Raw genomic sequence first — 13,016 nt, 5'->3', positions numbered from 1 at the left:
TCAATAAAGCAGACAGAGGAGAATTAACAGTATTAAGAGTGCAGGTGAGACTGACACTGCCAGGGCTTTGAAATCTCATTTAAACAGGTGAAGAGGGAAACAGTACAGGGACAGGAAACAACAAGACAAGAGAAGCGAGCATCTGTGTCAGGGAAAGCCAAGCAAGACAGAAAGCGGGGCAAGTATAGAGTGTCCTGAGAGCCAGGTTGAAGGACTCAGTAGGTGCGTAATAAGGTACTACCGCAAGTTCTCAAACTGGGGATAACAGGATGAAATGGTTTATTTTAAAATAAAATAAATAAAATAAAAGTAAATAAAATAAATTCGACAGACAAATGGATAAAGAAGATGCAGTACATATATACAATGGAATATTACTCAGCCATAAAAAGGAACGAAATTGGGTCATTTGTAGAGACGTGGATGAATCTAGAGACTGTCATACAGAGTGAAGTAAGTCAGAAAGAGAAAAACAAATATCGTATACTAACGCATATATGTGGAACCTAGAAAAATGGTACAGATGAACCGGTTTGCAGAGCAGAAATTGAGACACAGATGTAGAGAACAAACATATGGACACCAAGGGGGGAAAGCGGCGGGGGGTGGGTGGTGGTGGTGGTGGTGTGCTGAATTGGGCGATTGGGATTGACATGTATACACTGATGTGTATAAAATGGATAACTAATAAGAACCTGCTGTATAAAAAAATAAATAAAATTCAAAATAAAACAAAATAAAATAAAATATCACTTGTGTCAAACCACTTCTAATTTTATCTTGGAATTTAGAATACTCCAACATATGAAGAAAGTCTCTTCATCCAGTAATACGCAAAATACAGAACTTACCAAAATTAGAATGTCTTCACACCAATTTAATTCAGAAGATTAGTTATTTATTTTCTGAAATATATACTAGAGGCATTTGCAAAAATAGTGTGAATACAATTACCATTCTTTCTCACTTTGATTTATGAAAAAAGAAAAAGTGCTAAAAACATAATAAGAAGCAAGAAGAATCTAGTAGGAAAGGGGAGATACCTCAAAACTCAAAAGCACATTGACAATGGTCCAGGGACTTTGAAGCTATGCACATCCATGAAGTCTCTGGCATATTGACACTGGGGCCTTATCTTCAATCTCTTCTTCCTTTAGATTGTGCATGCCTAATTCTCCTCTTCTGTGCCTTTGACTAGTACCTCTTCCCCTCCCATCCAAGAAACTGTGAGCATCCCTTTAGGCTCTGTCACCTCCTGACCTGTGGCTACCTTTATTTCTTTGACCTGACCCCTCTCAAGGCTTCAGCCATCCACTTGGCATAAGGTACTCCCAAACCTATATCCTTCACCCCTGTCCCTATGCACAATTACTTTTACCCTATTTTACATCTACTGTTTTCAGCCCTGAAGCATCCTCCCTTGATTGGCCCCTTCCTCTTCATTGCCTCATTTCATAGGCTCTGGAATCAGACCGCTGAGTTCTCATCTGGCTTAACATGTGACCTTAGGCAAGAGCCTTAACCTCTCCGTTTCCTCATCTACAAAATGAAAATAATAACTGTTCATAGGGCTTTTGTAAGGACTAAATGAATTAATACATTTAAACAGTGCCTAGAACATGGTAAAAGTTGTTTTATCATTATTATTATTATTATAATTTTTATTTTAAGACTACCTGCCTCCAGGGTCTGATCCTCTCCTATCTATCCCATGTTTCATATTTTTTTTATTATTCCATTCCATGTTTCCCAATTATTCCAACCCGCACCAAGTCCCTTGTTTGAATTACTGCTGCATTAATAGTAACAGATTACTACAGTACAGAACAATATCAAATTTAGAGCAATACATACCTGGGTCGAATCCTGCATCTGGCGCTAGCTGTGTGACCTCGTATAGGTTACTTTCAGAACCTAGATTTCCTCATCAGTAAAAATAAAGACACTGCAAGTGAACTCGCACATCTGACATGTGCCAGGCACCCTGCTTTTCATATTTAACACAGAATCTATGGAATAAATGTTAACTGTGTAATTTTTTTTCTTTTGCATAAGGTAGTTTAGAGTCTCATAAGCTGCATGGATAATGCAGTACCTTGCGGGGACTTAGAATGAGCAAGGACCTCTAAGGCTCCCACAAAACAACTTGTAAAGAATTCACTACTAGCAGCCAGAAAGCCCTCAAATTTCCAAGGATGCGGAAAAGAGAATGAAGATAATACCTATGTGTAATGTCAGTCTCATAGCAAAGAGACACAACACATCAGAAGAGCATTATTTTTTTTCCTTAAACATGCTCATACAAGAGCTACAAAAATAACATGCCAGGCACACCTGATTATTTAGTAAATTGCTGACAGTTACATTACTGCATTGTAGCTGGGACAAAAATTTCCTCTATTAGCAGCAATCCCCCCCTGAAAATGACTCTTAGGGCAGCATCGTTTTTATCTAGAAACCCATTATGGCTGAATGGCAAATGGAAGAAATTACATAAACACTTGGGTCTGAAATGTTCTTAACAGCAACATTTATGAAGATTTTCTTTTCATTTCCTTTCTAAGTAATTATCCAGCACAGGATAATTTTTATTATATTAAAATATATATAATATGGGACCAGTGACCAGTGACAAATATATATGGGACCAGTGACCAGTGATAATGACTCATTATTTGCCCTAAAACAATTGGGAGGGAAAAGTTGGTGCCCATCCACCAATGCCTTTAGTAAATATCAGTCTTTAGCTACAAAATGAGAAGTTTGGCAATATTAAACTGTGCTCAAAGGTTTCTTCTGGTTCTAATACCATGACTCACTAGTTGCTATCCATAGTATGTCCTGCATGACCTCCACTGAAAGAGAGCTGGGGTCACCCTGGGGCAGCTGGAATGTGGCCCAGTAACATCAGCAGTACATGCCTACAGTGTTTCTCAAATTGTGCGGCTCACAACAGTAATAGGTATCCCCCTCCTAAAAAAAGTGGGAAAAGGGTAATATGTCAGTAAATCCAAGAGCTGCTACACTATTTGTAAGTCCCAAGTCAAACCAACAGGTGTATATATTAAGAGGTTACTGTATACCCATTACTATGCTAAGGATGGGGGTGAGGGGCATGATACGACAATAGAAGACCTTAGTGCTCATTATAAGTGTACCAGGTGATCCAATCGCTCAACACTCAATATCTTCTATGCATTGTAAATACAGAGGGTGGAGGGATGCAAAAACAAAAAAAACAAAAAAAAGGCGAAATAAATACCTAGCTATCTCTGTATACATAGACGTATAAAACTGTGTGGTGCAGACGGAGAGCAACAAAAGGCCTCAGAGGTTTTTTTTTGTTGTTGTTGTTGTTGTTGTTTTTGCGGTACGCTGGCCTCTCACTGCTGTGGCCTCTCTCGTTGCGGAGCACAGGCTCCGGACGCGCAGGCTCAGCGGCCAAGGCTCACGGGCCCAGCCGCTCCGCAGCATGTGGGATCTTCCCGGACCGGGGCACGAACCCGTGTCCCCTGCATCGGCAGGCGGACTCTCAACCACTGCGCCACCAGGGAAGCCCCTCCGAGGTTTTTAATCCTCAGAAACCAAGGATTAAAACTATGTTCCATTACAAATGAATTTGCATTCATATTGTCACTTGCTACTGGATTTTTTTTCCCCTTAAACTTAAAGGTAGAGAGTGTGGGAACGGAGAAAGGGAGGAAAGAGGGAAAGGAAAGATAGTTAATTCCATACATCTGGATAATTTGGGGGTTTGCTTTTTGCAATTTTCAAAGTGCTTCCAAATAATATATTATATTCTGTGCTTTACCAAAAAACCCTAGAGAATTGGCCAGGCTAAGGAGTACTACTATATGGTAAGAGGTCAATACATCGTAGCTATAACTATAATACTAAGCATGAAAATATCTGGATTGCCTCAAAATATGTTCATAATTTTCAGCACATTGTTAATTTTCAAAACAATGCATAGTGTCTATTAAAAAAATGAATTTCTCCAAAAAGGTTAAATTAGTTACCCAACATAAACAAGCTAATAAACGGCAAGGCCAGGGCAAGAACCCAGGTTTTTTTCCCCCTCATGCCAGAATGCCCTGAGGGCACTAAAGCCTCTAATTAATCATTACTTAATACAACAGCAATATTCTCTAATTAATTTCTTTATGACTTTTTAGTTAGTATATCAAATGTAATATTCAGCCTGATACAACTTAATGAATAGGATCTTAAAAATTACAAGATTAATATTTATACCATAACTATCACTACCTTTCTTTCTTTTTTTTTTTTTTTTTTTGCAGTACGCAGGCCTCTCACTGCTGTGGCCTCTCCCGTTGCGGAGCACAGGCTCCGGATGCGCAGGTTCAGCGGCCATGGCTCACGGGCCCAGCCGCTCCACGGCATGTGGGATCTTCCCGGACCGGGGCACGAACCCGTGTCCCCTGCATCGGCAGGCGGACTCTCAACCACTGCGCCACCAGGGAAGCCCATATCACTATCTTTCTTAAACAAATGTAACCAGAATAAGAGCCGAATGGTTTATATTTACATCATAGCAGTTCCTCTTCAAGAGAGCCCGTTAGATTGTAAATTACTTAAGGCTAAGAAAGTATTTGCCCTGTGCTAGAGTCTCCATACAAGCAGATCTACATGGGGGTCACTGGATCTCAGTGTTCTCTGAGCGCACTGCTGGACCATCTTAAGGAAGCAAAACTAATTCTCAGGAATACACCACACTTAATATCCAAGACTCTGATACCGAAAAACTTACAATAAAGAAAATTACACTACGTTTGACCAGTATTCAGAAGACAGTGATGCCTACATTGTTACTTAATCCCTACCATGGGATACTAGAGATGGGGATAGGGAATTAGGTCAAGTACAGAAGCACAAAAAACAGAGAAAGGAGCACGCTTTCTTTTCAATGTGCAAAAGGGACCACAAGAGGTCACTGGCTCAGGAGTCAGAAAAACTGGACTGCAGTTCTGTGTCAGTCACACCATAGGTGGGTAAGTGCTGCAGCTTCTCTAGGCCTCGGGGTTTTTCAATCATTAAATCTAAAAGTGAGTCAATCACTTTAACCTGTAAGGCTGCTTCCAGTTAGTGTTCTATGACCCTAATTTAATTACAGTGAACATGACACTTGTTTAGGAACTGGTAGTAAAGGAGTAGGAAAAAAAAAAACTTTTTAAAAGGAGGGAGGAGAAAGTTTATAGTAACCAAGAAGAGAAATAAAAGGAAAAGGATAAAGTTTTCCAAACTCAGCCTCTATCTCCCACTATTGAAAAAGTTGTATCTGAAAAAAATATTTATTCAGTTACTCTCCCACTGAAGGAAATGTGCTTGAAATTGTTATTCAATCCCCCAACCCAAGATGACTAGAAAAAAATAATGCATATCAACAAACAAAACAGAGGGCCCAGTCTATTAGGTACATGCAGCATAGTACAGAAGTAAATTTTACTACCATCCATGGAATTTCACATTATGAAACTCTCAGTTCATATCATGGCAGCAAAGGGAATCAGCTTTTGGCCACCATGTGTTTTTTTAATGAATTTCCAGATTCTTCAGTTATACTGAACAAAATCTAAGTAGATCTATTGCTGATACCTGAACATGCAGAACTGGAGACAGCAGGAGTTAATATGAAAGTGTTGACACTTGATCACTCTTTTCTTTCCTTGAACACAAGGAGTAAGTGCCGTTCTACCTTGTCCTCATTGCTACAAAGTGAGCAATCAACTAAGGCCCTTCCTTGATTTCTCTATGAAATCTCACCTGTTCTATGCTTCACAGCAGGCTACAGAATTTACTTAACATGTGTTTCAGGTTATACTGCTTTACTAATCCCCTGGCTGCTGTATATACTTTTTTTTTTTTTTTTTTTTTTTTTTTTGCGGTACGCAGGCCTCTTACTGTTGTGGCCTCTTCCGCTGCGGAGCACAGGCTCCGGACGCGCAGGCTCCGGACGCACAGGCTCAGCGGCCATGGCTCACGGGCCCAGCCTCTCCGCGGCATGGCATGTGGGATCTTCCCGGACCGGTGCACGAACCCGTGTCCCCTGCATCGGCAGGCGGACCCTCAACCACTGTGCCACCAGGGGAGCCCCCCTGTATATACATTTTAGAAATGTAACTGATTATATTTGCAAGCGTATCAAATGAACAGTTCATCATAGGTGCAGTGAGTGATGTGTTAATAAAAGTTAGAAGCAGTGACAACATCTCAGTATTGCCTCACCTTATGAAACATGCATCTTGGCAAAGTTAGCTACACAGTACATAACTTACCTACTTAAGTGAATCATCTTTTACCAAAAACTGCCTTGATAAAAATCAGAGCTGCATCCCCTAGGAGAAAATTCCAGGATGCTCAACTGAAAATTTTGTTAAGTTACAATAAAGACTCAGTAAAGCTGCTGGCCAGCTGTGCAGCAGGCAGTTAGACATTATATTAAGGCACAGCAACCTGCTGAGATTGAATTCCCTTGGGGTTCTCATTCCCCTCAGGGCATTTTAAGAACTTCCCACCTTCTGCAATCTCCCAGATGTTGGACCAGAAATCAGAACGTTTCACCCACCCTTATTATCCAACTATGCCCAACTCTGAAAGAATGCTTTCGAAAACTTGGCTCCCTTCCTCCTCTTCTCAGTTGGGCACATGTACTATCTAATTGGGCAAGACAGGCATTTCCCATCTTAACACTACATGCTCCTCTCTAGTTCATGGTGAAAAATGACATGAAAATTCTTTCCACTTAAAACTGCAACAATTACAGAGTTTAAAAGCTTGGTTTGTCCTCAAGGTTTAAAAGTTTGTATGTTGAGAAAGAACTGTTGAGATGTTTACACATTTCCTGATTTCAAGAATATTCATTTTATGGTTGCTTAGCATACACATTCCAGCTGTTTTTAACTTTCTGGCAAATCGCCTTATATTTCCCAATCGTGAACAGTTTAATAGTACTATTCATTCACTCAACACTCATTCAACAAATACTCACAGAATGCCTGTGTGTCAGACACTGTTCTAAGGGATGAGGAGTCAACAATGAACAAAACAGACAAATATCCCTGCCCTCATGTGGTTACACTGTAGGGAGATATATAGTATTATAGGTGATGGTAAGGGCTAAAGAGAAAAACAAAGCTCAGAAGGGGAGCAAGAAGTATTGAAGGTGGAGTGTCATTTTAGTATTTTATCAACTTATTTTGACAACACCATTGAAAAATACTTTTTAAAATTTTCCCTTCTTTTTAAAAAATTCTGACCCCTAAGCAGATTGTACATTGGTTTTTCCATTAATTGTTTCTAGGGAAGACAAAAGCTTAAACTTGGGGTGTGGATAAGTTAGATTGTGTCTAACAAGCAGTGCATTATGAAGCCATGAGATAAAGGCCCTGCTGGTGAAATGACCTGTTGGAAAGTTGGAGGTTTGGGTGAGCTTCCTGCATGGATCGCTCAAGGGGTGTTCTTCCCGTGGACCGGGAACGCAGGATCTCTAAAGAAACCCTTTGCTCTTAAGATGTAATTTACATATTTGCTTTCAGTTGAAATAACTGAAAATATTAAATCTAACAGTTGTTTGTCTAATATAGAGAGTGTCATATGTATTTAAGTTGTGTATTTTTATAAAGTAAGCCAAATACCAAGAAAGGGGGGAGAGGGAGCAGACAAATTTCTCCTTTCAGTTGCAGATATCTATTTTAACATCTACTATCACCTTAGGGTCTAGAGGCATGGTAAACTAAATGCTCAGAGTACTGAAGTAGCCTGATGACAATGCATATTGCAACCACACTGCTGCTTTGGTAATTTTCACAGGAACCAGACATAATACATCCACTTGGTAAGAGGACATTTCAAAATTATTTGCCAAGATCAGTAGGTAGTATGTCACATTTTTTCATGGAGAAACAGTGTTAGTATGCTATCCATCTAATTTATATTGGTAAATTTGACTATTACATTGACTATTTTAATGTCTTTTTAAAAATTATGATTGCATACTCATACGCTGTTATATATTGAAAGAATAAACAGTCTCTCCAAAAGAATCCCAATACCCTCCCCCCACAGCTTCCTCAAATACATTTAAACCAGCATAGCTGGCTTAAATGTAGTTATCATAATCTTATCAAAAAGTAGAGTGGTGATCATTCTGTAAAGTATAAAAATATCAAATCACTGTTGCACCTAGAACTAACATAGTATTGTAGTACTTCAATTTAGTAGCACTTCATCATATTGTAATACTTCAATTGAATAAATAAATAAATAAATAAAAACGTACACATAATGTCTGCCTTCGATCATCATATTAGAAACTTAAATAATGTAGTCAAATAAAATCTATGATACTTTACTTTTAGGTGCTAATTTAAACCTCCTTTAGTCAGTCTTTTAATAAATCTTCTACCAAGTATTCTACCTAATTGTTTGGACTTTAACCCGATTAGCAATCCTTATAAGGTAAGTAAGAACATGAAGGGAAAATATTGGTGGGAAGGAAGCTGGCCTGTAGGTAATAATGGGCACATTAAAGGAATGGCCAAGTTTGGACTCTTCAAACTTGTTGAGTGCCACCAATGAAAGTAGTATTTATCCTCGCTAAAAGATCCACCTAAAAGATCATGCTTTTGATGAGCAGTGGTGGCTAGTCACAAATCCTTGAAGGTCAAATGTTATTTAATCATATTTCACATCCTACACTAACTCTCTTGGTTTTGCTGACAGGCATACTTTCTAGCACAATAAATCACTGGCTAAAGAAAGTTTTGAAAAAGAAAGAGAAAAGAAAACTCTAATAGTAGGAAAAAAGCACAGCAATTGCCAAGAAAGAAGGAGGGCAAGCAACACTATGCCTAAAGCTATACCAAAAATTGACAGGAGTTAGGGTACAGTATGAATTCGGTATCTGAACCCAGGCTACAATATTCAGGGCAAGAGTGATACCACTGTAAAGAGTTTATAAACATACGTAATATTTAGGTTGCCTTAAATTTATGTGGAAATGAAGACCATTGTCTATAAACTGTTCACAGCTATAGGTAAAATTAGGAGAGGCGTTCAGTCATTAAGCAACCCTAAAAAGGCAAAAAACCATTTTGTTTCCCCCGTCCTGAAATCTCCTGTCCTTCTCCTTTCTTAGGGGCTCAATCTGAGAGAAGAAATCCTGAAAGAGAACTGCACACTTGACTGTGGGGTTCTGCCAGGCACTGTGCTGAATGCTGTGCAGTGCTGAAATGCGGCTCCCCCTCAGAGGCAGAGAGCCTCAGCATGGTCCAGTCCCAGACACCTACCTCTCAGAATGTTTTCAGCCCAGAGTGGGATGCATTTCTCCAATTCATCAGCTAAAAGGAACTGCCTTTTAAAAAATTCTCATAAAGGCAAAAGAGTGGCCCTGGGTACCACAGATTAATCTATTGATGTGCCTATAATTGCCATCATACATGTCATCTGTTCTCAGTTCTCCATTCTTTTCTTATCCTTTTCTGCTTCCCTCTACCTATGCTCTAGGCCCACACAAACTGTGTTTGGCTCTAGCTGGCAGCACTCAGAGCTGGAGTTTGCTGTCCTCAATTCATGACAACAGCAGGATATATGTAGCTATATATAGCTTACCACACTATGTGCCTGACACTTTGCTAAGTGTAGTCCAAAAATGATCTTATTTAATCTTTATAACAACCCTATGACATAGGAGGTATTTTATCTCCATTTTACAGATGCAGAAACAGGCCCTAAAAGATTAAGTAACCTGCCCAAGGTCATACAGCTAACAAATCTCAACGTATAGATCTCATACCTAGGTATCCATCTTATCCCAAAGAGCAATAATGTTCTTTACATTAAGCCATAAAGCCTGCGCTCAGAAATCATACAGATCTGAATTTCAACTCTAATGCTACCACTTACCATTTGTGCAGTTTGGTAAATTATTCAATCTGAGTTTCCTCGAGTATGAAATGGAATAGCAATACCACTTAAGTTGGCGGTTGTGAGCACTAAACGAGCTAACACATAAAAGTTGTCGGGCAGGGCTTGTGGGATACTGTAATCAATACTCACTGCGTTCAATCCCGCCCTTCCTTCTATTTGATTATCAGTTATAGAGGCAGCCACGAAAAGATAACACCAAGGATAAGCAAAAATTGCGGATCATCATCAAGCACAACGTCAGTGGTAGGCTTGCTCGGTCTCCCAGGGGTTCCGGCACTGCACAACTAATGTAACCGCACTTCCTCCACGCCCCTGGTTGCAGTGAGCCCCAAACAGAAGAAATTCGAAGCTGGAGCCTGAACTGGAGCCGCTAGGATACGCCATCTCGCAACCTCCTGCTTTACACCAAAATCAAGAATCACCTTTGCCCACCCCACCTACCTAGCAGCTTCCCCTGGAACCATCGCCTACTCTGAGGCCCACCCCATTCCTCTGGGTATTCGCTAAGCGAAGAGCGGGGCGCGTGACCCAGTACCTCTCCCGGCTAGGAGCTGCGGCAATTTCTGGGCGTGTCACCCTTCCCTGGGCCGCAGGCCTGACTCCCCGCCTGGAGGATCCCGAGCACCGCCCGCCCAGGTGCACGAGCACCAGGTCCAAGAGGCGCCTCGCGGCCCGGAGCTGAGCCCGGAACTCTGGCTACACCGGGAGGCGCGGGGCAACCCTGGGTCTCGGCAGGCCGCCGACCTCGCGTCCAGCGGATCCAGAGGCCCCGCGCGCCCAGGCCTATCCCTGGCCGCGCGTAGCCCAGGATGCACTTCCAGCGCGAGGGCAGGGCGGGCCGAGTCGCGCGGATCCTGCGGGCCCGATTCTCCCGACCCGGACTCTTCTTCTCCCCCAGAGGACCGGTGGGTTGCGGGTGCCCCGCCACTCCGGGGCCGAAACAGAAAGAAGTCCGCACTCACTTCTCCGTCTAAGGTGTAGAAGTCGCTCCAAGGTAGAGACTAGACAGGCACACACCGCAGAACCTCCCGGCCGCCTGGGATTCACGGAAACCTGGGGCGGATCCGGCTGAGGGGCGGGGCGGGGCAGGGCTGAGGGCGGCTCCGCCCACCCCGGCCACTGCCTGCCCAGAGCTCGTAGACTCTGATCTGTTCCTGTGGGTTGATGCTTCAGGGCTACGTAGATCGCTTGCTTACCGAAAACTCCAAGTTGACTTAAGGCGTTTAAGTAAGTTATTTGGTGCACCAAAATAAATTCCTGAAAATAAAAGAAGTTATATTTGAGAAAATTTATACCACAAGCTGAACCAGGAAAGAATCAGCTTCAGCATGAAAGTAGTGAAATGCTAACTACTAACCATTCTTATTTAGAGCGCTTACAATGTGCAACTATCGCAGTCATTTGATATTCTTAATTTCATTTAATCCTCACGAGTTTGTAACGGATTAGTGCCATTATTCCCATTTCGCAAGTGAGAAAAATACGACTGAGTAACTGGAGATTTGATAGCTACGTAATTGGCCTATTTGCCCAAAGTCACAGGTTCAGAGTAACCTCTAAGCGCCCCACTTGACTGCGACTTGATGCTGCTTGAGATTAAACTACTACGGAAAATATTGCTCCATCTGACTGCTTGAAGTTTGAATTTCTGTCCAAAACAACAGGGACAAAATCAATAGCAAACACATGGGAAAAAATATTTGCCACAAACCTGACATTCAAAAAAAAGGGTTAGTATCTTAAGTATAATTGCCTTTAAAAATAGAAAAATGGGCAAAAGATAACTTTTTTAATTACAGAAGAAATGGAAAAATGAACCAAAGAAGAAATATAGACTTTTCTAAGCCAAACTTTTCTTTTAATCCAAAAAAATGCAAAGTAAACACTTTTAAATAATTGTATCAGTGCAAGTGAAGATTCATTCCTTTATTCAACACCTCCTGGGTGCCTGTTATGTGCCAAACATTGTTCTATAGAGACTTGTGATAAAATAGTGACAGACAGAAGCTACTACCCTAGAGGGAGAACAAATAATAAGTTATTAAAAAGAAGCAAAATGATTTCAGATAGCCATAAGTACTGTGAAAGGAAAATCAAAATGGAGTCAGTATTGCTAAAAGAGCTTTCTAAAATGGAGCCAGGAGCCCACTGAGGAAGTGTGACTTACGCACATCTCAGCTCAGGTGGAATCTTAATAGGCGCATCCAGAACGTCCGCCCAATGTTCATGAAACTCAAGATACTTATTAGACCCTTGTGATAGCCTATCCATTAAGAACAAGTATCTTCTTTTCTGCATCAGAATCAACCATAATTCTTGCCGGACAACTTTAACCACCTCGTAGTATCTGCCTTTATAAGCCCCTGTCTCTTTCTTTTTCCAGAAACACTCTTCAGGTTTTACTCAAGTCTGTATCTCCCAAATTGCAATTACTAAGACCCCCAAATAAAGCTCTTTGTTCATTGCAACCTTGATATTGATTATTGTTCACAGTGCTATGAGGAAAGTAATACAGGGTAATGTGATAGAAAGGGACTTGGGGATAATAAGAACATTTTCAGACAGGGAAGGCCTCTCAAAGGTGGTGATATTTTATGTGAAAACTGAAAAATAAGAAAGACCCAGTCGTACAAAGATCTGAAGGCAGAGGAATGGGAGCAGGGACAAAGGCAGGAATAGACTTAGCATAACTGCAGGAACAGAAACAAGGCCTTTGTGCTTGGAACATAGTAGGGAGGAAAGAGAAGTGTTTTATTTTGTTTTTACTAAAGGTTGGTAAAAACAATCTTTTTGTTTTATTTTTGATTCTGTTTTTACATTAAAGTGACGGTCCTCGGGTACCACTAATTTAGTTACAAGTTTCAAAATTTCCAGAATACACAGTATCAATACCCAATTTTCATCACCACCTTTGTCTCCACTAAAATAGGGAGTAGAGACAATGAAATGGTTTTGTACTTTTAGTACCCAATAAGCAATCTCTCAATTAAATAGACAGTGTCATAGCTATTCAATGTACTTATTCATTTTCCTCAAACTATAGTCTAAATTCCATTCTACTTTTGTAC

General features: G+C 40.8%; 1 protein-coding gene across 1 annotated transcript in view; it reads right to left on the bottom strand.

Moving 5' to 3' along the window:
- The window catches only part of CPNE3 (copine 3), a gene marked incomplete at its 3' end in the record, with an annotated part of 46,456 nt that overhangs the window by 30,386 nt on the left and 3,054 nt on the right, over nucleotides 1-13,016 (bottom strand). Inside the window, exon 2 of the mRNA XM_079722257.1 lies at nucleotides 10,911-11,205. The remainder of the gene's footprint in view (nucleotides 1-10,910; nucleotides 11,206-13,016) is intronic.

Source organism: Hyperoodon ampullatus (assembly GCF_949752795.1).
Source record: "Hyperoodon ampullatus genome assembly, chromosome: 17".
In the NCBI taxonomy this organism is placed as follows: Eukaryota; Metazoa; Chordata; class Mammalia; order Artiodactyla; family Ziphiidae; genus Hyperoodon; species Hyperoodon ampullatus.
The sequence above is the reverse complement of the archived record's forward strand: the minus strand, read 5'-3'. Positions and strand labels throughout refer to the sequence as shown.